Below are 22,334 nucleotides of genomic sequence, written 5' to 3'. Positions count from 1 at the left end.
CAACTTTTCTTGCCTGCGTGTATTTATCACTGGATGAAAAACAAAGGTGCTTATTAACATATGATTTGCCAAATGTCTCTGAGAGACCTAGCTGGACCTTGTAATGGAAAAGTGCTCTGCCCCAGGTCTAATAAATCACAGTTCAATGTTACATCTACCAACCAAGCAAGACAGAAATACAATACCACAGAATATTACACAATACATAAATGCAGTATTCCAATGTGACTGTCAAGTGGGTTTGCTGTGGTAGAGCAAAGGGCACCATTAGCAGACCCAGTACTGGAAGCTTTACTTCAGTCGATGGCAAAGACAGGTAGAGAACAAGGGGCAGAAATGGCTCCACCTTGAATGCAAGAGTACGGGAAAGAGATCTGGGGACTGCCAGGAACAAAACAACAGTATTCTTTTACTTTCAAGCTGAGAACATTTGACACAGAAACTGAGGAGACAAAATGAAGACAAGACTCCACAATATCATTTCTACAGAGTTCTTTTTTAAGCAGAACTGTGCTTTGATATCAAGCAACATTAAAAGAAATCGCAACAGATTAAGAAGAAAAAAATGTTCGGAACTGTAGGAAGTTGCTTACATCCTACTGTTACTTGATCTGAACCATCTTACATTTATTTAGGTTATTGCTATGTATTGCTATTGTTTCCTGCTATGTCACTGACAAATGACTGTTCTTGCAGTAAGAGCCAACTGCAATGTGATAGCTGTACTCTAGTGGACATTTTAAAGCTCCTTGGGTTATGAGGTATGGGGAAGGAAAAAGGGAAGGAGGGAAGCAGGGAGATGGGTAAAGAGAAGAGGTGGAGAGGAAAATGAGAGAGGAAAATGTAATGGATTTACATCGTCATCCTTCATAAATCTTGATCACATCTTCAACAAGATCTAGAAAAATCACAGTTTCACGCCGGGACAAGGATGTTCATTACCCAGGTTCAAACCATATGAAAAATTACTGTGGGAAAATCACTCACAATTGATTTATGGCTAAATTGAAAGAAGTGGAAGTGCCATGGCCAATCAGCTGCCTTCAGAATATCTTCCAATCCTGCCTCCACACTAAAAGCTTTGCACAAAGATGCTTCTGTCATTTGAGTACCCAAACACGAAGCATTAACCCAGCACATCCCATTAATCATTCCAGCCACCTAGAAATGAGACCTGCAATAAAATGGAAAAGGAGGAAAAATGAATAATTTAGTAATTGATCTCTATCTGGAAAAACATACTTTTCTAAAATAAACAATTCTCTCTTCACAAGCTGGAGAGAGTCCTTCATATTATTTACATTTAAAAATGTAATTAATGCATTCATGTTTCTTTAAGAAAAAAGGAGAAGAAAAAAAGAAAAACGGGAAAAATCTTTCTGTCAGAGGGAAGAACCACGCTTCAGAATTCCTGTTAGTCTTATTCAAAAATATATAGCTAATTTCTTGAGGGCTGCTGAGAGCAAGAGAACCAGAGGGAAGGCTTTGTATGACAGATCTTTTCAGAGATCAGCTGTTCCTTGTCTCCATACACTTCAAATCAATTCAAAGGGCACTTGGATGTTTAGTTAATATCTGTACTGAAAGAACTGCAAAAATATCTAAGGCCTTGCATTATCTTCTGTGTTCTCATCAACAAGCATATGACTATAGAGCTGCATCATGCCTCTCAGAAGACTTAACTCATGCACTGCCATGGCACAGGGAATGCACGAACCCAGCACAGCAGACAAATATTTGTGAAAGGAAGAGAAAAAGGATGCATCTGCTTAGAGAAACGGCTTCTCAAAAGCAGCGGTCATCCTTCTGACACCGTGCAGGGAACTACGACCCACTGGGGAAAGAGCCATCTATGTACAGCTCTGAAAGAAGGAAGTCGTGAAAGCCACTGGAAAAGAAAAAATCTGCCTTGTTCTTATTTGCATCCTACAGAAAAATAACCTACAATGTTTCCCTAAAAATTTATTTGTGTGCACACAAACATCCACACACCCCCGTTTGTTTCACATACACCTAAGCAATTGGCTATAGGCCAGCTACTTAAGCAAGTAAGAGCACAGCTTTTCTCCAAATCACATGAACCAGAATCATGAAATATTACAGCAGAAAAGGTATTTTAAATGTTAAAATTGCACAGAAGCTGAATGACACTGTAATAGCACAAGCACTAGACATCTCTATCAAAGACTTGATTTTATTGTATTTATTTATTTATTTTTGTAAATTAGCACAGTTCACTGAATTATTAACTTCCCTTACAGAATGTAAACAGGATTTCAGAAGATGGATGAATCAGGTAAAATTCAAGTAACAGTCTTAAAACTGGAGCATGAAGTAACTAAGCAACAACCCCTCTGAAGATACACTTTTGTCAGGATTTCGGCTTTTGTAGACCTGGTGCTATCCTCTCCCCTTCTTAACACCTTATTAAAGTTGAGTTTATGACATGAAGCTTTAAACATTAGTATCAGCTCCCTGATTAGACCTAGTTAGTATCTTTCTGAACAACTGTGAAGTTTCATCTAGCGCCCCTGTGGGTTTATGCCATCGTAAGAGAAGAAAAGATGCTCCTAATCTCTCCTCTCCAGCATATTTAGTATCCTTCAGACTTCTACCGTTTCTATTTTCCTATATCTTCTAAGGTAAAATTTTTAGTCACTCCTCTGTCAGGAGTTTTCCTAGGCTCTTGAATATTGTTGTCACCCTTTTCCTAATCCCCTTCTTTCAGTCCCATTCTTTTTGAGCTCTGGAGGTCCAAATTGCAAGCTGTGCTCTAGCTGAGAGCACAGGCATGGCTTTATACAAAATGCCGGATGATACTCTCCCAGTTACTCAATATCTTACTATTCTTGAAAGATAAGCAACCTAGTATTGCATTTGGGTTATGATCATGGCTGTACTTTGAGCAACATCTAACTCAGCCCTTCTGGATTGTGCAGGATCAACTGCTCTCACTCAGTCACTCTCTCTTGCTTTATTCACCTCTAATCTCTATCCAGCACAGCTCTGCCCATTTTTTCAGACAATTTTACAGTTCTTTTAAATTATTCATAGTTAGTACTGCTTCTGAGCAGACAAAATAATTGTTTCAGACTCAGATTTTGTTATTTCACCACTCCAGCCCACTCTCAACACCAGCAATAAATGGGTTAACAACAGGAATCTCAGTCAATTTGCAGATGTCTAAAGCCAAATTTCAGGTCTCTTTCTACCTTATCAGATTAGCCTAACTCTCTGCTTTTCCTCTCCTCCCCAGCCTGCAGTCACAACAGCGTTTTGCCTCTGACCCAGTTGCTGTAATCTTTTCTCTACAGCTTTGTTGAAGAGTGGTCACTCACAGCATTTTGTTTGCAATTACTCATAACTTCTCCAGCTAAGTATCCATTCTAGGAGATCACTGAAATGTCAGCTTGCATTGTAAAATACACGTTGGTTGACTACATCGTGTCATAATCTCTCCAGTACTTTACTATTGTTTTTAAATGAGGATTTCACATTGGTTGCCAAGTCCAGATGCAGTGTTGCTTAAATATATCTCTGAATTAGTTAACTGTGCCTGTGAGTGATTCACAGATGAAGCTCTGGTTTTAGCAGAATTTATAGAAGAGACACAAGCCTCAGATCACCACTGAAGCAGCCACAAATCAAAGCCCTCTGGCATATGGAACCCATCAGTCTAGCAGAGGTTTGCTGTTGGAGCACTCTGCAGCGTGTGAGGAGTCACAGACATCAGCCAAAGCAATGCTTCTCCCAGGGCTTTGCTTGTGCTGGTACTGTTCTGCTCTCTTCATAGATTTGCCATGCACCGATACAGCATCACTGCTGTTTCTGTTTTACTTCTGGTATCCAAAACATGGTCTGTTCTTCTAGGAGTCTTTCAAGGACTCCTCTTGCCTTAAAGCCCCTCAGGTGTTAAATTCCCACCCTCAAGTAGAGCAATGGCTAAACAACAAACAGCTGCCATGCAGAGATTTGAGATTTTGATACAGGATGGGAATCAGGAATGCATAAAGAACAGGGGAAAAAAAAAAGAGAAGGGCACTGTCTTCCACGATTTCAGCTGCATAGAAGAGTCAGCTTTGTCAACTGATATTTATTCCCTCTATTCTGAGGAAAGGCAACCCAGACACCGTGTACCTCTGAGGATGAATGCTGGGAAAGAACAAGCCAGAAGAATCCCATTGACACAATCACCATTTGAGAAGAAGGAATGAGAGGGGGAAAGACAAGTTGGCATATACAAAATGGTCCAATTTCACTTCCATCATCTTAGAGAGAGAATCAGAGGCTACTGAAGCCATAGTAGAGGCCAGTATGACAGCAAGGTTATTGTAAACTATAGCCATAATAAAAAATGCTATAAAATCACAAGGACGTACTGCTGTTATTACACTTTCCCAAATAAATTTTAGCACTGAAAAAGATCACATGCACAGACATACTCTGAAAACTGTCTGACAGCCCTCACAGGACAAGAAGTGCTTTCTCAGGACTCAGAACTTCCCTGACCTGGTTTGCCTCCCTTTCACTTGCAGGAGCAGGGCTGGGATCTCAGCATCTTTGTTCCATGTGAGCCCTCACACAGCCAGTGGGAGAACCTACAACAGCTCTCCCATGGGTCCCTCACCTGCACATCATGTGCTCACCGATGCTAAGCTATTGAACGTCTCATTATTAAACCAAATACTACCACACCGATTGAAATGTTGGTCAAAAGACATTTTTGTGTGTGTGTATTTACCCCAAAGTATACAGCACACAGAATAAAAAGAGAAGAATAACAAATCCTATGTATATGCTTCCCCTTCTCCATCACAGCTGCATTTCATCTCACCCACCCTGGAGTCACCAGCTCAATCAGGAGGGCAGCTCTGCTCCCAGCGTGTTCCCCATTTGCCTGTCAGTTGAGTATGATGGGTGCTGAGTAACCCTCCTTCTTCCTTATGCCAGCATCTTTATGGCTTTATTATTCCATTTGATCTGAGGCTGTGGGAGGAGTAAGCAATCTTCTGCCTGGGTTATTAACTAGGTAGGGAATACTCCCCAAGAAATATATTCCCCAGCATTTCCTTTAGATCTCTTATCCAAGCCATCCATTGTTCTGTTTTATTTTTGTATGTGTGTACATTTTTAAAATATTTTTAAGGGTTTTTTCTGTTTGTTTTATATTTAATGTTACACATTCTGGCAAGTGGATATAATGCAAATAACCTGAGAGCCAATGTTATTTATAACTTTACTGCACATAACACCCTCATTCTCCACACCAGCCTTTTACTCTATAAAAATATACAAGAGTAAACAGGCACTCCATAAAAGGGAACCCAGGCATCCAGAGTTAAGAATGAACAGTTAAGAACTTTGCAGCAATGAATATTACCTCACCTCCTTGTGAATAATGCCTTGCTTAGTCTGTTTACAGGATGATGCGCTGTACTGCAAATGCTATTCTGCCGTACAAGCTTTCCTCTACTATTTTTAAGGCAAATCTAGAAAATTATGTATATGGAAGACCAAACAGCTCATTTGAAAGACTGGAAAAAAGAAAAAGGAAATGGTGTTTGAAAAATCAAGAGTGCGAAAGAAGAAAATTATACAAACCAGAATGAAAATGGAAAGCACAGGTAACATAACGTTGAAGAAAAAAAATGATGTATACTTCAAAAGGCAAGATGTCACTGCACATCTTGAAAGAGGAAGAGGAAGAAAGGAAAGAGGAAGAAAACAACTAACTACTTCAGCTGAACAGCTTTATCCAACTTCCTGCCCAGACCCTGTGGGTGGTGAAAGTGTGCACCAGTTGTCTTTGCAGTTCCGTTGGAGGCACTGATATAGGCATAAGAGGGTGACTTCAGATAGAAACATCCACTACTCAGGTTTCCAGCTCACCAAAGATGAGGCACATCCTTGGTTAGCCAGGTGGGTTTCATCTGTTTGGAAACTCAGAATATTTTCAGAGCGCTTGGCCAAAATTCCCAACAATCCCACCACCAGGCTGAGAAGTGAAGAGGCACACATCTGTTTGTTCTGTGCTGTCTGATGAAGAAAATCTTTGGAATAATTTTACAGGGAAGCTTTTAGAGAAAATAAATATTTTTATTTTTTACTCTACTGAGGATTTCTGGATTCACACTGACATTTAACTGAGCAATTACTTAGCATGCTGTACACTGGATTTCACTTACAACAATGGATATAACAAAGTTCCCTTTTCCCCCAGAAGAAGACAGTAGGGTACATTTTTCACAGGAAATTACATTTTCTCAAAGTCTGGGGTTGTGCTTTTTTTTTTTTTTCTTTTTTCTTTTTTCTTTTTCTTTCTTTTTTTTTTTTTTTTTTTTTAAGGGTCAAATGAGGGAAAATACATTTGGCTGAAAAGTTCTGTGGTGGTACTGACACTGAGTCTGAGCATACAAAATGTGTTTCTATGACACATTAAATATCCTACCATGGTCAAACAAACACACAATAACATTTATGCGCAAAGGAGCCATAGCCACAGGTCTGCTGCCTCCTCTAGAATGTATTTCAGAAGATTTCAGCCACCACCAGGCACCTGTAAGACAAAAGAAGGAGGAACAAAGGTTAGCAGAGAGAACTTCTCCCACTCATGCTTGCTGTTCAATAGGACTTGCAAGAACATTCAACACCTAATAGGCAAGGAAAACTAATTTAGCTCGCTGTCCTGCACAGCTGTGTGACAAGTAAGTAATGTGGTCTGATTTATGTCATCTAGCAGGGCACTGGGGCACCAATAAGTACCCAAAACTAGAAAAGATCAAGGAGGTGAAGCTGCATCGCACCTGTGCCCCAGATTCAGCAGGGTCAATCTCCCTTCTATGTGCTAAGTAGATGTTTCTACCCACCTCTGCAGAGATACTGAAAGGACATAGCACAACGTTTTGGGATTATGTTACTCGTGTTGTTAATATCATGCTGGGGAAAGGTAAGATGGCAAGCATGCGACTGTAATACACCACCTAGCTTACTGAAAGGAGCAGTAAAACATTTGAAAAGACACAACAGCAGAAACAATTAAGGAAACTCCTTCAGTTCAGAGCTACCTGGGGCACATGAACAGGCATACAAACTGCCCGAAGGCCCTGGAGAGCAGTTGCTAAATTAGTAAGGAATGCAATGACTAATTGGTGATTGTTTATCAAATAATACAGCAGCATTTCCACTGTACTCTAAGGGAGATGGAGGAATAGAGCTGTGTCAGGTGCCACCACTGTGAACTTAGCATATTTCTGAGATATGTAAGACATATTCTTTAACTCTTTAAAGTGTCCATATGCAGACAAGACAGGCTGGCAGAAGGCATACTTATAAATGCATTTATTTCAAGTGCTTCTGCTAGTTCAAAGGACTCAAACATAAACAGTTGTCTAAAAATGGATGTGCTTTGGAGAGGGAGAGGAGGATTTTGAGGTGGGAGATACGGATAGCAAAATCAGTGCTTATTAATATAAAGCTTTTGTCTTCCTCGATCTCCCTTTGTCCCCAGATACATGAAACTGAGACTTTGATGCTATGCTCTCTCAATGTACTTGGCACATACAACTTTCTCTGTCTCTCCTGCACCCACACACTCTTTCTCTCCATAAAGGGGTGTAAATCAAGAAATTTTAGCAAGGTTTCTTTACAGAAGAGAGGCCTGGCTTCAAGCCCAATATACAGATGTGGGAAGCAGACTTCAAAGGGAGACTCTCTCAGTGATACCCAAGAAAGTGGTTGGTATTTCTCACAGACTGGAAGCAGGGCTACCGAGGACTCTCCTTCTCAATCCCCACCAGTACTATCCTCAGAAACAATAAATGTCCAAGAAGAAAAAAACATCTGCATGATGCTACCTTGAATTTTTCTCAGCCTAAACTTTTGGCAAAAAATGAGAGGAATGGTTAAGAAAAAAAAAAAAAGAAAAAAAAAAAAAAGAACTTGTGGAATCCCTGGATTTGCTATTTACTTATCACATACCGTTTCCAGTTATACGAATTAGCCAATTTATACTAAGAGTTGTTTGTTGTCTTTTGCTTCAGATAGATTATTTCTTTTCAGCAAGTCCTTGTAGACTCTTGTAACGGTTTATTGATACAGTTATACAAGCATAGACAATTTACAGTAGAAAAAAAGAAAAGCCTTCTGCAGGTACGGTTTTACATCATTTCCATGAGCAAATTAAGTTGCCTGAGACAAAAATCCTTTTTTTTTTTTCTTTTTCCCTCTAGTGTAACTTCATAGACATTAGGGCTTTGGCTAGCATAGCAATGATGACAAAAATATAATAAATCCCTTTCTAACACAGCTGTGCCAGCAAGACTAAAGCCTTAGCGTCAATGAGATTGAACTACTTCATATTTCAGCAACATTTAGATCTATCGATGTTTCAATTTCTAGAAATATTACAGGCTTTTCCCCTCACAGCACAATGCATCTTCCTCAGTTACTGGGCTTTGTCTTGCTTCTGTCCATACTCTGGTAACTGTGGGTCTGCTATACAACCTTTACAATATCGTGTATGTAAATATATCCTCGCTATAACCATTTAAGTAGTGGAAATCATATATAGTTGGTTGTTTTGTTTTGCTTTTCCTAAACTTTATTGTCTTCATGCAGACAGATGTTCCACAATTTCTCCTGGGTCCCCAGCCCCTGCTTATAGCCAAATCTAACCCGCTCCTAGGGAATGCAGTAGTAAACACCGTCCCACATGCCTGCAATGTACGTTTGCTTTGGTTATGTCTTTTCCTTCTGTTTTATAATGCACAACATAAATCAAATGCATCTAGTTTCCAAAGCTGTGCTTCCACTTTGAACATATCAGGAGGTAAACACCACAACAGACAGCTCTTTTTTTTTTTTCTTCTATAATTAAGAGAAAAATTCTTACCATGCCCAATGAAATCCAGACAGTTTCAGTGTAGATGCCTGAAAAAAAGAAAACAGTCTTTAAAAGATTGCCTTTTGCTCAGTGAAGCTTTAACTCTGAAGAAACTAATGCCAGCATAATTCGATAGGTTGAGTTAAATAAATAAATACTTATCTGATTAATTGTTGCCTGGAATCCTTTTGTGCTTGTATCTCTTGAGTTAGAGGCCACATTAAAAAAAAAAATAAAAAGTGCACAGGAGATTTGAAATCTGAGGACAACCTAAAGCTTGATTCTAAGAAATCTCAGTGCACCAGCACTTTCCCGTGGTGTGGGTGAGACAGGTTTAGTCATCAGGTGTGACACAGAGCAGCCTGTTGCAATCCAACATTACATGGGGAGCCAACTAGAAAGCAACGTATTAAGCACATACACTGCACATATTACAGTACCCTCAATGAAAAGAAAATCAGGTGTTTCAATACACAGGTTTTATTCAGGTCAGCTGCTGCAGCAAGTGCCTGGATACAAAGACGATCACCATTCAGAGATTATTGCCAGACTTCAACATCACTGTTATTCACATGTTGGTGGAATGCTAACATACCTTGTGTAGGCATTCATACAAAAAGACCCTCTGAGAGTATCAGAATACCTTTGCAAATCAGGAGTTCACCCAGTATACATTTTCTTTCACCTCAGTCTTTTGGTTAAAATTCTTCTGCCTCTCTCTTCTGCAAGGGCACTCTCTGAATTCTTTTCACAAAAACTCAGACTGATTTTTAAGGGAAGCAACTGCTTCTTTGTTAATACACATATGCAATACTTAGCACAAGATGAGCGTAATTACACAGGAACAGCCAAACAGGACAGACACAGAGGCTGAGGAAGTCAGCTGCCCTGTCTACACTCATAATGTACACTGTTTCTTTCTCTGATAAGAGCCAACAGAGTCCCAACCCCTGGGCCTTCCCAGCTCCCAGCAATCTCTTCATTTTTGTACACAATTGTCACCAAGAGAGTGTTCTTTAAGGAATATGTCCAAACACCATTGTCAGCACGTGAACTTTTGGCATCTACAATATCCCAGGGCAATTTCACAGCTATAGGAAGACCATTTTTCTTGTTTCAAACTTGTCACCTGTTTTAAACTTGTCACCTAACCATCCACCTGAGGCTGCCTGGATCCCACGGTATAGGAAAGTGAATAGCCGTTTTCCATTTGCTTTCTCCTTGCCACTTGAGAGTTTACAGCCCTTCGTTTTCTTCCTGCTCATACAGGAGGTTGACATTCCCCAAGTGTTCAGCTGCTTTCCATACAGGAGACACCCTCATCTTTTATCAACATTTTCTGTATTTTCTCTGCATCTCCAGCATCCCTGTGAGATGAAGGAGTAAAGATGCAATATTCAAGAGCAACATGCATTTATACTGTAGTGTAAAGAGATTTCAATTTTGTTCATGAGTACCTTCCCATTCAGCAGTTCTTTTTTATTTTCCCTTATTCCTCCTGCACATTCACCATACCTTTTTGTACAGTTGCTGTAACCCAAGCTTTCTTCCCAAGTGATAACTTAGGTTCCATCACTGCGGATTTTGGTTTAGGATCTTCTCCTACTCTGCACTATACTACATTCACCAACACTGAACTGCAGCTGCTGGGTCACCCTGCATCAATATGCATTGTGAGGCATCCACTACATCTTCACCTTGGTTACCCTCCCTGATGAGGAAGCGCTAGGAGGCTTCTCTGTGTTTTTCTCCATCTCTTTCAGGAGCAGGCTGAGCAGCATATCTCTATCTCTGGATAGAGAAATCTCAGGTCACTCTACCCCTTCAGGAAAGGTGGTTTCCAAACTGAAGTGATTACTAATCCAGGTAAGGAGCTTGCCCAAAGTTTTTGAGGAGGTATGCATTAAAAAAAATTAATTAATAAGAAATAAAAAAAGTAAAGAACTTTGATTATACCAATTTCACAACTATTGTGAAGTGTAAGAATCTTTGCCACTGGCCAATCTTTCTCCAAAACAACCCTTGTCTTACACATACCAAACTTCTTAAAACACCAGCACCCATATCTATACCCTCAGATAACTCCTCCCCAGCTGCAGGACCCACCCACTCTGAGTGGAATGCTTCTTGTGCCTTTCAAGAGGTCTTTTCCCCATCCCATTCTCTTTAATCTTTAATCTCCCACTAAACAGCAGGGCCCAGACGCGTCCCCTGGGATTATCACTGGTTGTGGGCTGCTAATGCTCGATTCCTGCTTGCACAGTTAACCCAGGGTATGGAGCAGGAGACACCGTCTCTGCAGAGTTTTTCCGTACAGTCCATCTGCAAAGGCTTTATTCCTGTCCTTGCTTGTATCAGAAAAGCTACAGTGCTTTTCTCCCAGTTTCCTCCTGCTTGTACATGACACAGCAGAGTGCGCTCCTGTGCAGGTTGAACAATGGTTCCTGTTCTTTCACTAGCTGGACTATATTTTAAATGACAAGTTTACACAAACCCTCTGGTTTTGAATGTCATTCAAACAACACAATGCCACATATGGTTTCCCACTGTTCAAGCGCAGCGCAAAAGTCCCAATTTAGACTCTGAGGCCCACCAAATAAAAAGGAATGCAAAGCATATGTTCCCAGACCGAGCTCAGCAAATGTAGGCTATAGAAGCTCATAGGAAAAGTGAAAACATCAAGTCTGATTTCTAAATACTACAGCAGATGAATAAGTCGAATTTTCTAAACAAAAATATCTGGCTCAAATATAATGCCAATGACCTTTCAGGGGACTTAGATCCAGTGAGTACCTCTGAGAGTAATAAAGAAGACAATTCTTATTCCATCATGAGAATTTCATTCCTAATTATTTGGATAAAGCTGGCTACTCTGAATCAGCAAATGCAACACCCAGGTGTGGCAAAATACAACACAACAGCACGGCAGTCACCGACAGCAATCCTACCCCAGCCAAGCACAACCCCATTATGGCTGGGCCAACACAAGGGGCAATGGCTGTGCTACAACAGAGGAGCTGCTTTAGGAGCAGGATCTCCACCACTTTAAGCGTGCACCCATGTCCCAGAGATCTCCATGTCAGCCCAGAGCTGCATGGTGCTCGCAGCGCAGTGGATGGAGTGGTATCTGCTCAGGCTCTGCAGTGCCATTTACCAACGTACTGCATTAGGAGCAGGAAAGAATTGCTCATCAGCTATATAGTCAGAATTGTCGAGAAAAAAAAAAGATAAAATTTGAACACAATACATCTCTGTAAGATTTTGATTCTGCTTCTCCAGCAGAGCTCTATGCATCTTAACCTTATAGCGCAGAAGTAGTTGGTACTTTCACTTCCCAGGAGATTATGCCGGTGAATGGTCAACAGCACAGGTAAAGGATGCTCTTACTCATTTCACACGCTCTCTAGATTTCCCCTGGGCACAGGTGGAAACCCCAATCTTCCCTTTTCTAGGAAACAAAGCTTTTGGGAAGAGAGCAGCCAACCCCTTGCCAGCCTGCCTGGGACTGCATCTCCTGCAGCACATGTTGCTTCCCCAGGACACAGTGCAGCAGGGATCAGAGAGTGGATTCAGCCAAGCTCATTCACCATTTAAAAATTAATGGCAAATGCAGCCTCTCTAGCTATAGATAAGTCACTCTAGAGACCTCTGGAAACTAATGTCAGCCCTCCAACTCCTGTTCCTATTACAGCGTTAATCTTAGAGGTTGATCCGCACACCAGCAAATGCACGAAGAGGCCTGCTGGCTCTGCCAGGGGGCTGATTTTCACTCAGATCACATACACAGAAAGGTAAATGCAACATGCCAATACGCATGTTCCACTATCAAAGCCCAACTTAGAAGTGTCAAATTTTTAATATCACATACTTATTTACTGACGCCTGCCTTAGTAGGCATATGTAACCTAATACTGTATTTTACTGATATTGCAGATGGTATAACCAATCTCCTAAACCCTCTACACTCTCAGAGGATTAGTATGATGTGTAGAGCAGTTTTAGCTTACAAAGCACTACTTTAGTGTGTAGGGTTATTGATTTAACTTAGAAATTCTGCTATATAGTGTATTTTTACTGATTTACCTTTTACAGTAGTGTAGGAATATCTTTTCTCCCCTAAAAACTTTGACACACTTCATTATCCAATACAAAATATTGCTCAGGGTAGAATTTCAGGGCAGGCATTCAGTAATCAAAATTATGGACTTTCTGAAAAATTCTGTCTCCTCCCTCCTTACTCATGTCTTTTTTTTACTAAATAAACTGGTACACTCCTAAGCTTTTTAGCTATAAATTTCTCAGAGAAGCACCCACAGTTGCATACCGGCACATCACCTCTCCTTTTCTAGCCTCAAGGCTTCAAGTCGGAAATCTGCTTTGACATAGGGCAGATACTGACTCAGAGGGGAGAGTTTTTCTCTCATTTGAAATACTTCCCAGATGCGTAGATATGCTTTCTTTCTTCTCAGCCATAATAGCCATCCAGGTCTCCCGTCTCCTCTCTTTTCGATTGCTGTAGGGATCTCCTCTCTGCCACCCATTCCAGCACATATGGGAAGCTGCAGTTGAATGGTGCATACAAATGGCAACAAAAAGATAATCCTCTGACATTGCTAAAAGCTTGCTTTGAAAGCGCATTTTAAAAACAAGTCCAAACCCCAGAAACACTGCCTGTGGCACTTTTCTAGCCTTTCATTCAACTGTTTCTGCAGCTGTGCAACTCTAACTCTGATCTGCTCTGCACCACTTTCTTCTTCTATTTCCTTTTCAAGCAAATATATTCTCTTAACCATTCCGAGTTTAAATCATCCTTTATTCTGCATTAATAATCACACCCCTCCAGTTGCCTCTCTCTTTAATTTCTCTGCTGGTAAACGCTATAGGAAAAGTACTTCTGTTTTTACCTCGTGAAGACTTTGTGCAGCACAAACCATGGTCAAAAAGCAGCCTAGAGTCTAATGTCAACAGCTCCACTTTTCTGCCTCTTTCTTTGCAGACAAATACATACTTACACACGTAGTTATATCTGTGAAAAAGCTTTCCCAGTCTGCATCCTGGAAGTATACCAATTCATAGTAATTTTGGACATTCCATAAATTACAACCTTGAACTCTTTTAATCCAAAAACTACGTATTAGAATTGCCAGTAGTCACTGATATGACGAGACGTGACTGTAGTAAAAGCTTAGACAAGCAGACCAGTTGTTGCACATCTGTTGATTCACATCAACCAGCCACGTGTGTGCGTATATATACACACACATATATATATATATACATACACACACACATATATTGCCTATGGCAAATGTAGGAGAATTCATATTAGCTTAAAAAAAAAAAAACTTACCTCAAAGAAAGAACGCTATATGATTATATTCTACTCCAACAGCACAAGGAAATAGTCAATGACAGGTAAGGATTATACATAGTTATGACTTCAGACTCAGATATTTTACCTTGTTTTACAGGGTTTCCACACCTTCACACTTCAAGATAATACTGTAACAATATCTGGTCACTCCCAAACGCTCAGTGTACTAAAAAAATATTTAAGATTATATCTAAATCTCTACTCTGCTAAGGTAAATAAAGCAGTGTGATTTCAAAAGGTACATAGATCATAGATAAACTGGTCTAGCAACCAGAACCTTCTCTCTCATGAAATGATAAATTGTACCATTCCAGCAGCTATTTAGACCTCACTGCCTGAACTTACGCTGACCCGAAACATACCCATTCCTTCATTACTCCAAGCTTTGTGCCGTGTGCTGCATCAAACAACTTATCTTCCTCCTGATTACAACACCTCCAGCAATAGTTTTCTTCTCAAAGAAAACAAAAAGGCAGACTATTTAAAAGGAGATGATGCTTAAAACAAATCAGAACTGCACTCCCAACACCGTTCTGTGTGCTTCAGCCGCATAACATCCAGCAGTGGTCTCAGCCAGCTGGGCTCTGTGACCCCTCCAGTGATCCATCCCATGTGCTCCTATTTTCTCAAGCAATGAACTTGTTTATTCGAAAGCCAGCAAGAAGTTTGTTACTGGGAGCAGGAACTGGCTCAGTCATAAGAAACTTTGAACTAAATAAAGCAGCAAGAAAAGGAATGGAAGGGAGGGAGGGGGCTGTCAGCTTGGAGGACTGCGGGGCACAGCTTTGCTAGTTATCAAAGTTACCTGATACTTCTCCATGTAAAAATCCAGTTTCAGTTGCCAATAACCCTGCAAATCCGATGCTAAATATGACACATTAAAATCTGCTCTTTGTTCAAGGAAGTATCTAAACAGAAACCTGCTTGAATTTGGACAACTTGTCCTCAAATGAAACAGCAAAGAAAAAGTCCACATCAAAAACTGTCAGTAGAGATGTCTTTGATTTTTAACTAGCTTAACCAAAAAGCCATTGAGGCAACTCCCACTATTCTCTGAAGGATCCTTCCCCAGCAGGTTTGCTTCAGCCTGAGACTGAGTGGGATTTTCCTTGGAACTGCGAATTCAGCAGTTCTCAAACAAAAGCATGGATACTCTTTTCCTCTTCAGTGTTTTCCCAGCCAACATCTCCTGCTTGTATTGAGAATGTGGACAAGTTACCAGCACTAAATGTAGAAGAGTCAAATTTTGGGCTTGCAAAGATTAGGAAGAAATACACGCAGACTACGTAAGTGGAAAAATGTCTCCCTAGGGCCCTAGAGTCTGACCTGGAGAGGCTGGAATAGGAACGGGTGAGGAATGGGATGTGAGAATTGGGCTGTCTGGGATCATTCACAGGTCTGGTACTGAAATTTGGCAAAGAAAAACATGGTAAAGAGCCGATACATTTTAGAAAAACCAGAGTCACAGCTCTAATGGTCCTGAATGCAGAAGAAACACAGGACTATGCTGAATGGGTACCAGTTGGCCGAGGTATGTCTGGAAAGCAGCTCAGTACTGAGGTTCAGTGGGAACAAACTGATGTGACAGAGAATACCAGAAGAATCGGAAGAAAATCCAGGATCAGGAGACTTCATATGGCTGAGCCAAAAACTGAGAACTCTGACAAATACCTGTGAAGTGAATTGTAAGGCAGATTGATGCTTCTTCTTGCCAGTCTGCAGGGAGGATGCTTGGCGGCCCTTGTTACTCTATTAACTCAAATGGCCGTGGCCAGTGGACAGGAAGAACTGCAGTCTGTGCACTGACTCCATAATTCCATGGATGCAATTCACTCCATATCATCAATCTGTTTTTTCATAAAAAGTGAGTTATCAGGGAACAACTTCTCCCCCAGAGCCTCTCACAGCCCCTGATCCATTCATAAAGCACTATTTTAAAAGATGAGATGTGGTTATCTACAGTTGGACGCATCTCTTAGGTGTCTCAGCCTGGATTAATACACTCAAAGACAGTGAGGAAATGCTGTGGCCTTTCACATTATGGTAAATGTGCATATGTTATCATCTCACAAAGTCCTTGCACTGTGGAGGAGATGGGAAAGGGATATTTTACATGTTTGAAGAATAGTTATGGCCATATTTAACAGTACAGCTTCTTCCCAAAGATATTTGTTCATCCTATTATCATACAAGATCATCATTTGCACATTATAGCAAAAGCTGATTTGAACGTCCACACTGTCTTAGGACAGCATTCCTTCACAGGAACAAGTGCTTGCTCCAGGATTTGCTTATGACTTTATTTAAGAAATACTAATTTCAAGTTTTGCACAGCACTACCCCTCAGTTACTTTAAAAATAATAATAATATTATTATTAATACTATAGTATTATAAATTATAAAAGAATAATAATATCATCATTATAATTATAAAAAAAGAAAAGAATATGCTAAATAAAAGCTTTAAGCATCATTACTGATGAGAAAAACAGGCTACAGGTCCCCATGCAAACCAGAAGGTGAGCTGAAGAGTAGTACATCAACTCCTGCAGCACAGGCCATTTGTATTTGAACAGAAAGTCCACACCCAGGATTATTTTGTTCATGGTGATACTTGCCCTTCAGTAAAAAAAGCCAAAAAAGTCCTGATGGCTTTCATAGTTTATGAAGTTTCATAAAGCTTTCCAGTTCGAAGCACAAAGCAAATCTGGCATGTCTAGAAACATGATCCTGCTTCACTCACCGCTCTGAGAACTACCAGGATATTTGTTTCCTGGAAGAATCAATTAATTCTGACCTTGGCTCCATTTCCTTCCCAGTGCTATACTGGTTGCATTCCTGACAAAGGGAAAGACAGTCCTTGCTTAGTCTTCAGCCCTTCCAAAGTTTGGTTGCCTCAAGAAGGACTTCTTGAGTTGCTGCCACCCCTTGTCCCTTCAGCTGCTCCTTCTTAAAATTTGCAATCCAAGAGAGGAGAATCTACTGTTTGCTGCATAGGAGCTGGACTTGCACAAGCCATTTAGCCTAGCAGTTTGAAGGAAAATAGCAGAATGCTTTTTACAGAACAACAAACACTAATTCATGTTAGGAATCGTGCTTCTGTGATGCACTATTTTGCAAGACCACCGTGGTTGCACTGCCTCACTCAGATCAACTACATTAATATTTGAATACTGGATGACAACGGTTGGAGATTAATTCCAGTAAGTTATTCACGCCTGGAGGTTCAGATTTCCAAGCAAAATCATGTGGGCTAGACTTTGGCATTTCAACACAGCCGCAAGGAAAGTGCAGTGGGAAGTCACCCAGCCCCATGAGTGCCAGAATGGTTGGTACCTTTGTAAAAGAGTCTTCGAATCCCTCTTCCTGCTTCTCTGCATCCAGGGCACTTCACTGCAGGAGACAGTGTGCCAGTGGCCTTCTTCTGCTCCCAGAGAGTGCAGCTGGACAATATGTTTATGAAACGGTGTGTGGACATACCCAACCTTGTAAAAACTTTGGAGAAAGGTGCATCATTTATTTACCCAGGGAGACAAAAAAGGCCATTCTTAGACAAACTGTACTTGCGAGACCAGGACTGCGACTGATCAAGCTGAGAACAGTTTGGCGCATCACATTTATTTCAGTTCCACACTCCTTACATGAGAGTCTTAAAGCCAAGAAGGACTTGAAAACATGACAGCGTGAGAAGAGATATTGTCAAAGCAAAAGTGTGAAGGCCTAGGCAGTGAAGAGCCTCTCGAGAACGCTTTCTGCCACAAGGACAAACCATTTTCCATGGATTGGTGCTAACGTACACGGAGCATGAAACCGATGCACAGGAGCGTTACGTAGGAGGCCAGCACAGCAGTGTGCTGCAAGCAGAAGGAGAGCCAGGAGTGCCTACCCCAATGGTACTTCTCTCCTAGGATTTGAAGAATATAAACAGCAGTGACATTATCTGAAATTGTACAGATTTTTCCTGAGATTGACGTTATACACAAACTTTTTCTGCTGCCTTTTTATTTTTTAAATGGGGAATAAGTGACCTACTTTTCAGAAGCACCCAGCAACCCCAGCTCCACTCCAACAACATCCAACAGTGTACCTTAAGCAGGAAAAGCCCACAGAAACAGGACTGGAAGGTATTAGTGACTGATTCCCACCTTTGAAATGGAAGTTCAGAGTTAGCAAAGAGAAAAATCCCTCTATTGTTATACTGAAGACTGCCAAATCGCTATGCAGAAACCACTAAGACCTCTACCCCACCACCTCTTACACACATGAATTTTGCTGTTATTGTTTGGTTATCTTGAGACTCACAAGTAACAGAATATGAAAACACTGAGAACGTTAATTATAAGATACATGAAAAGCTAAAGATTAAATTATTTAGCACACTAAACACCAATTTAATGGTCAAACTAGTGTTTATGCTAGCTACACGTTCATAAAGAAATACTATCGCAACATGTAGCTTTCACTTTCCAAATAGAAAAAAACGACAGTAAAGCGACTATTGAAAGTAGCTGCAAGTTTTCTCCTGGTTGGTAGACATAAAGTATGCAAAATCAGAGAGTAAAAGCTAAAGTAACTAAGAGATGGTGAGAAAATGTGTCAGGTTAGATATAAACAGCACAAAACACTGATCTTTCGGGCTCTTGGGGAAAAAAAATAAGACAAATTAAAAAATCCTTCCCCTCTCCTCCCTTCCACTTCCTGAGCAGAGACAGGGGATATTTACAACGATGTGGTGTAAAGTCACTTTTTTCCATTGCTTTGCAGTCACGTATGCCTCGCTAAAACAGACAGGAAAATGCTGCCAGTGGAAAGACGGAGAGAATTTCTGGTCGGTGCCTTTCATCCTGCACTACTGTTTTATAGCAGCACCAGCATGAAACGGGCTCACTCTGCTCTCACAGATCATTACAAAAAGTCCGGGTCAACAAAGATGAAGTTCCTTCTCTAAACTGTCAATCATGACCCTGATGCTGAGATTACTTCTTTCAGTCCCTTTCCTCTTCTCTTCTGTGCAGGACGCGCTGAGTGGTAGCAGCTGAGCTTCACCTCCTTTGCTGGGCTCCCTGTGGGCTGGGGGCCTCATTTGGGCAACGCCAAGCTGCTCAGCACTGCCCAGCACCACGAGGATGTGTGGGGCCGCGCGCACCCCCACCTCCGAAATACACAGCACTACGCTGGCAAGAGACTGCTGGAAGTGATTCACTGCTGCTGTCTGTTGAGATTACAGGAATTTGTGTTTGGGTTGTGTCTGCTGGCTGCCACAGCCAGCCCAAAGATTTCCACTGGGCTTAAAAAGCACCCCTTTCACAGCTATTAGCCAGCGGCTCAAGTTATTGCAGCAAATTACCCGTGTTGGAAAGACAGTTTTACACAGCTACAAGTTACACAAGATCGCCAACACCTCAAGGAACTGAGCTAAAGAAAATAAAATTAAATAAAAAAAATAATAATAAGTAACCCCCCCCACCCCCCCAACCAGAAAACCATCTTCAGCTTTATGACTATTATTTTAGAGGCTCTATTTTAAAAGCAGCAAGCTCAGGATTTCAGCCTGAGACACAGACAGTGTGAGACAACAGTTTGCTCCAAATTCAATATAACTAATATTTACCAGAGCAGGGAAAAGGTTCAGAATATAGAGCAGGTCAAATAAAAGGACTGTGCAAAATTGAAAACACCTGCAAGGTGGGGCACATACGAAAGGATATTCTGATTGTTGGGGAGTACTCAGAAAGGATAACCCTTCGATTAAGGCTGGAACAAAGAGCTGTCTGCTTCCACGAGCTGGCATGCAAAATGGTGAAACTCACAGAATCAAGAACTGTAGTGGTTGGAAGGGACGTCCGAAGATCATCCAGTCCAACCCCCTGCTAAGGCAGGTTCCCTACAGCAGGCTGCACAGGAAAGCATACCAGCCACAACTCGCATCAGAGAGTGGTAGACAGGGCTGGGCTCAGTGCTCACAGCCTCATAGAGGATAGCACAGGAGCTGACCAAAGAATCTGCTGCTTTCCTCTCTCATCCAGCACCTCCTAGTACAGGGCAAGTTATCACAGAATCACAGAGTTGCAGGAGTTGAAAGGGACCTCAAGAGATTGTCAAGTCCAACCCTGTGCTAAAGCAGGTTCCAAACAGTAAGTCGCACAGGTAGGTGTCCAGATGGGTCTTGAGTATCTCCATAAAAGGCGACTCCAAAACCTCTCTGGGCAACCTGTTCCAGTGCTGTCACCCTCACTGTAAAGAAGTTCTTCTTCATGTTTGTATGGAAATTCCTTTGTCCAAGTTTTAGGCCATTACTCCTCGTCCCAAGACATTTGGTAAAGCATGGATAGTTGTCATGCTAAGGCTTCATGTCACAAAAATGAAAGAAGGGCGGAGGCATGATTAATCTGAGCAGATTGTGAATAAAATATGGTAAAAAGGATGAAAAAAAAAAATGTATCCAAACTGCATGGGGGTAAATGGTGAGAAATCAATGAGGATTTTTTTTTCACCCTAAAATATTGCTTAAGAATCAGTTACTGAAGAAGCTAACGAGACAGAGGACACGCTGGAAGAACAGCAAAAAGACTCAGTCTTATTGCCATTATGTCTCTTCTTTAAAATAAAATTACTCTAAAAAAATATTCAATATTATATATTTACTATTAAGGGGAAAAAATCTTTTCACATTCAACAAATTTCAAACATTTCAAACATTTTCACAACATTTTCACAAAATTGCACAGCAACATCTCTCCAAAGACGTACACCAAACACCAGCCAGGAAGAGGCTGAGACAGTTCTGATGTTCATACAAGGGAATGGAAGGGGGAAGCCAACAGTAGTGAGTGAGGGGCGGCTTCTTAATATTAATTATAAAATTATAAACACTTAATATTTGTACATAACAATCTCAAAAAGAAAACTGAGCTCCATTTCTTTTTGACTGCTCCATACAGCGGTTTCTCCCCCATATCACCAGATGAAATCGCGAAGCACATGTAGTCTAATCCCAGCTGTCCATAGGTGTAAAAGTTGATAAAGGCAAGAATAAATGAACAGATAATTAGGCCCAGGTATTTCATGATCCAGCTCTACTCTGGCCCTTCCCATTAATCCATGCAGAAATGACCTTAAAGCACAGGTGATTAACACTGCCTGAAAGCAGACGTACAACTGTTGTACTTCACAGCAATTGAATGCCTGAAGATGCAGGGCATCCTTTCACGTAGACTGAGGCTCCTACTAATCAGAAGCCCAATGGAGCAGTAGTATTGGAAATGCCACTTGATTAGTCTGTGACTCAAAGAGAAGAGCCTTATTTATTATTAAAGCTAAAATTCTCATTAAACTGTATTTTTCAGTAAACCTAGGACAAGCTGATTGTTATGGCTTTTTAGCTGGTTCTCTTACAGTCTTAAGTGGCACACAAAATGCAGTGTTTGCCAAGGTTGGTTGGAAAGAACACACGGGGTCTTTTTTCCTTCTTCTCATTGTAGCTGGTACAACATACATGGAAGATGTAAACAATTAGGGAAAACGTGAACTAATACTTCCCCTCTTCCTCTACTTCTTACAAAGTTCACTTTGGAGTAATTATTTGGGGAAGTTCAGTTTCCTTCCACAGATGCTCTTAGAGACCTCATCAGAACAGACACAAACACCCAAGATTTGGAAAATGAGAGGTCACATAATTCAATGACTTGAGATAATCAGAGCTGCAGAGTTACTGAGACATCAGTATGTTTGTCACTGTTTCACAGAAGCTCAAAGTACATAAACAAAATCAATTTCAAGTCCAGAATTCTAAATAAATAAATAGGTTACCTACACAGATGACAGAAGGGGGGAGCAGTTTTCCCTGAAGCCACTCAAATTTACATCAGCAGAACACAGTAACCTGTTTACAACTGCTTTAGAATTGTTAAAGGCAAAAGATAAATTGACCATGTTACACCATAACGTAGTCTTAATAAAGCATCTGCATCAAATCAGCATCAGTACACTGGTCCAACCTACCACTCTGAATTTATTATTGAGCAGAGAAACAAAATGTGCAGTTGTTTGTTTGTTTTTGAAGTTAATTGGTGAGTCAG

At 40.8% G+C, this 22,334-nt stretch overlaps 1 protein-coding gene and 1 long non-coding RNA gene across 6 annotated transcripts in view; both read right to left on the bottom strand.

Annotated features, from left to right (window-relative positions):
* RBMS3 (RNA binding motif single stranded interacting protein 3) overlaps positions 1 to 22,334 on the bottom strand; it is a 698,917-nt gene that overhangs the window by 650,172 nt on the left and 26,411 nt on the right. The window lies entirely within an intron of this gene.
* On the bottom strand, positions 6,076 to 19,474 carry LOC121109998. Its single transcript, XR_005857808.2, has 2 exons — positions 8,891 to 19,474; positions 6,076 to 6,556 (listed from the first exon to the last, which is right to left on the bottom strand). It is a non-coding gene; the product is annotated as an uncharacterized LOC121109998 (long non-coding RNA).

This window comes from Gallus gallus, chromosome 2 (assembly GCF_016699485.2).
Source record: "Gallus gallus isolate bGalGal1 chromosome 2, bGalGal1.mat.broiler.GRCg7b, whole genome shotgun sequence".
Lineage (NCBI taxonomy): Eukaryota > Metazoa > Chordata > Aves > Galliformes > Phasianidae > Gallus > Gallus gallus.
This window is presented reverse-complemented; position numbering and strand designations above follow the sequence as displayed.